The 4,340-nt window shown below is 39.7% G+C and overlaps 1 long non-coding RNA gene across 2 annotated transcripts; it reads right to left on the minus strand.

The window, feature by feature from the left end:
* Positions 1 to 958: 958 nt before the first annotated feature.
* LOC121898293 lies at positions 959 to 2,975 on the minus strand. 2 transcript variants are annotated; one of them, XR_006096408.1, is made up of 4 exons: positions 2,886 to 2,975; positions 2,616 to 2,757; positions 1,515 to 1,572; positions 959 to 1,152 (listed from the first exon to the last, which is right to left on the minus strand). It is a non-coding gene; the product is annotated as an uncharacterized LOC121898293 (long non-coding RNA). The 2 variants fall into 2 exon arrangements; XR_006096409.1 differs by lacking the exon at positions 959 to 1,152 and having other exon boundaries at positions 1,311 to 1,572.
* Positions 2,976 to 4,340: the final 1,365 nt, after the last annotated feature.

The following is a 4,340-nucleotide window of genomic DNA, read 5'->3' on the forward strand; positions in this document are numbered from 1 at the left end:
GAAGTGTATTGAGACACCCTGGTAACCTCCCTGCTGGAATAAAAGTTTGAATATAAATATAAGACGACGTCTACATGAAGCCGTTAAATTCTGAATAAACACTGTTTTCGAGCAAAAACAACATGCATCCAAAGTTTCAGCTTGTTCCTGCAAATAACCGCCGTCCACATTAAAAAACACCAAAACGGATAATTCTCCTCCTACTGATCATGTGACAGACGAGCAAGTCAAGTCGAAGAAGAAACGATATACTGTTTCCGTTTCCGCGGCGGCCTTCTGACATTTATGCTGTGACTCAAATCACGTACTTCTGTACTTACACTTAACATTTTGAGTGCATAAGTGCGTTCACACTGACAAGTATGGAAAAAATGCACTGTGAGTACCTGGATGGTGCACTCAAAATGGTCAAAAAGTTGAGTGTGGAACTATGGACACTTCTCACCCTCAATGGTCGCCATCTTGGCTACGCAGCGGAAGGGGAGGGACCTTTTTTCAAACTAGAAATGGCGACCGGGAACGTTGTAACTATGGTGAACATCACCACATTGTACAAATGTAAGTTATACTTGTGTTATTTAGCACTAAGCAGCACTATACTGTTGTCAGATATAAGCCATCAGTATGTTTTTTGGGTTAATTTAGCAGTCTGTAATGATTTGGTAGTGCAAACGACAACACGAATGCTAACGCTAGCTAATGCTAATTTGAATTGTTATTTCCGGTAAGTGCGCAACGGCTGTGTTTGATTTGAGACAACACTACCCTGTCAAAATTCGCGCACTACGCCAGTAAGTATATAGTGTACCACATGAAAGTGTACTAACAGAAGTGATTTGAGTCACAGCTTTAGTTTATCGCAGCAGATTCTAACAGTTTGAGTAGAGGAAGGTGGCAGATAACTACATTTAACAAGCTGTCAAAGTAGACGATAAAGAGAACAACACTCACATGAAGCCATCCGCCATTTTTATTGTCGTTGTGTTTCTTCTTCTTCTTCTTCCTCTTCCAATGAAAGACCACTATACTGCCACCATCTGTTCTGTCAGCGGTATGACAGCGTTTCTACAAAGCTCCATTTTCACATTAACACACTCTGGAGGACGTTTTGGAAAAGCTCCCGTTTTCAGAGAAGAAAAACGCCGCTTCAGTCTGGAAGAAGAAGAGAAGAAGATGCGTTTGTGTAGCTAAAGGAGCAGAGGAGACAGGACACTAAAACAAATGTGCTGATGCTTTTTTTGGCTCTCTGTTTTCTTCTCTTCATTCCTTTGTCTTCTCTGTTTATCTGACATCGTCTTTTTTTTTTTTTTTTTGTACTATCTCTACATTACATTTCTTCATATCAGTGACCTCTGACCTCACATCCTGTTTGTGTGTTGGATTATTAGGAAACAACAGGTCCTGGAGTGTGACATGAAGAATGAAGGAGGACAAAGAAAGACATTTTTTTGACCTTTTAGTTTCGATCCACGATACAGAATCACGCCCCTTCTCCTGTTTCTGTCTCTACTTACTGTAACACTCAAACGTTTGAAAAAGTCTCCATCTGTTTCCCAACTCGGTCTGGCATGACTGTGAAGACACAGAAAATCTGAGTTAATAGCTGCTATGTGGGTGTGAATAATTCAGTACTTGATAGTGTGATAGTACTACTTTGGAGTGGAGGTCTGGGAGTAAAAGTTGATTAATTTTCTGTTTAGTTAGTTTTGTGACAGTTTTATGAGAATAATTAGTCAGTTTTAAACTTTGCGAAATACCCCACAATGCTCTGATCCGAGTCATTCATTGAGGACCAGTGGAACAAACATGTTTGGAATCAGATTTTTCACATTTCTTTGTATTGCCACACAGTCAGAAACCGACCACAAATTCACATCAGATGTGAAGTGCGGATGTGTACGGTGTCTCTGGAGGACAGCAGGAGGACGTTTATTGACTTAAAAATCACAAATCTATAAAATAACTTCACATGATTAAATAAAAACGTTAAGTCCAAACACATTCATAAAAAAAAAAAAAAAACTGACCCAACAACATTGTCGCGTTTCCAGGAAAATATGCAACATGACATCTGTGCCTGCAAACACTGAACTCAAGATCATTTATCAGTTATGGACAAATTTTACTGATATGTCATGAGTCTGAGGACAGAACGTATCTTTCATTCTGTATGTCACATATGTACAAGTGTTGTTTAGGTGGTGAATGATTCCAGCTTCCTAATTTAATACACAGCCTGTGTGATGATTGTGGGATGGGATCTTTATTCTCTCAGTTTTACAGCATGTCTTCTTCATGCATTCAGGCTGTTTCTGTGTGTTTGTGAAATGTTGCTCACAGATTCCTGCTCTCACTCTCATTGCAGATTTTTTCATAAACAGAATGAATGAAGTTCTGTGATGATCACTTCTGCAAACTTGTGCGAACATTTGCTTTACATCTTACGGTGTAATCACAAAGCATTCCTGTTCTCCGAAATGTCCCTGCATTCATCCCGAAAAAAGGATGTGATGTCAGTAATGATATAAACTGTAAACAGTTTACAAACTGACGTAAACTGTAAACAGATTGTAAACGGTTTACAGTAAAAGATCAGTTAGAGTGTGATAATGTACCGAAAATGGTGACGAACAGACTCCATTTCCAAGCAGTTCATCAGTGTTTCTGTTGCGTGAACCAGCACATCTGCTCACTCTTATTCATCCACTCCCGTCCTCAAGGGCTTTATTATATGTATTTCCCTTTCTTGTAAGACTTCTGGAACAAAAGAAAAGTTGATACATATACCTAGCTGCTCATTTTTCTTGCAATAATACATGTAATAGTCTTTGCGCATGTTGCACAGTGGCCTCATGTCAGCTTGCTCGAGGAGAAAACTACGTCACCTTTGCTAGATTACAGATGGATGGAGGCTCTGGACCAAGCGGCAACCTCTGGGGCTTAAAAATGAAGCTAAGTGTCAAAAACTGCAGTTCCTCAAATGGCCACTTGAGGCTCTAAAAGTGAGTCAGAAATACAGCAGAAATAAACATGTTTAGAGCCTGAAACAACAAACGGTTTTGGTCTCTATAGCTAATTTCCGCGTTCATGACAACTGTACAGGGGGTGAATTTTGATATAATTCACTTGTTTATATTTTATTAAGGCTCAAAGTTATGCATAATTAAGGGCATGGCTGCTTTGAGTGACAGGTCAGTGTCATCACAGTCAAGTCGCTACCACAGCGACGACGTTGGTTAGGTCACGTAACCATGCCGTAACCCCAGATTCACAGAGTGTAGCTGTAGTCGCGGCTATTTCAGTGTGTTTTCAGTTCATGAAAGTTAATTGTAACATTTTGATCACCTAAAAAAGTCTTATTCAGTGTTTGGTTGTACTGAAAGATCCTCTAAAGAGTCGGATGTTCAGTTGTTTCCAGTAAGTACGTTTTGTTTTAATGGTCTTAAGCCTGTTTTTCGCTAGTGAAAATTAGCATTAGCATTATCACAGTTGACCATAGACTATAAATGCACCGTGCTAACCAAGCTAGCAGCTAGCATTAGAATCAGCTCCACCCTCTTGTCCAACTATGGTCACTTCTGGCTCCAAAAATCCAAGATGGCGGCAGTCAAAATGCAAACTCGCGGCTTCAAAGCAGGAATCCACAAACCAACGGGTGATGTCACGGTGGCTACATCCGTTATTTTTGACAGTCTATGGTTTCCGTCCTTCCCCTCCTGTTGTGCGACTATTAAGAGATAAACAGCAGGTGGCGCTAATTCTCCAGTCGGTTCCATTCAACCGTCGCAGAAGAAGAGGACACGACGAGATGACGTCAAAGGTCAAACAATGGAAAACAGGATGGAAACATGACATTTCTGTCTGGTTACAGTCTCCTCATCATCGCTCCGCACAGATCTGATGTTTTCAGCTCTTCAGTGATGTTTAAGTCACATGATTCATGTAGCTCATAATTTATTCACTCAGTCTGTAGCAAAACCACTTTAAATCCTGTTCAGCCTTCTGTTCAATAACTTTTATAATTCAGTTATCCAAACATTGGATATTGTCTGATGTTTCTCTTTCTCTTTGACTGTTTAGCCCCCAAAAAACATCACAAATATTTATTTAAAACCCTCCTTAGTTTTGTTTTAATGCAGCACAGCTTTAAATTATTTTTAATCATCTGTTGCTGTTTAGAAGCAGTTTCTCCAGAAGCGTTCCCCGAAACCACCTTTTCCTTTTTCACTAGAATCTTTTCTTAATTGGTTTTATTTCAACAGAAAATATCAGAGCAGACAGAACTAAAAGTTCTTTGATTACATGAACTTTGGCTTGAATTCAAACGTCAGCGCAGCAAC

This window comes from Thunnus maccoyii, chromosome 6, assembly GCF_910596095.1.
Source record: "Thunnus maccoyii chromosome 6, fThuMac1.1, whole genome shotgun sequence".
NCBI classification, from domain to species: Eukaryota; Metazoa; Chordata; class Actinopteri; order Scombriformes; family Scombridae; genus Thunnus; species Thunnus maccoyii.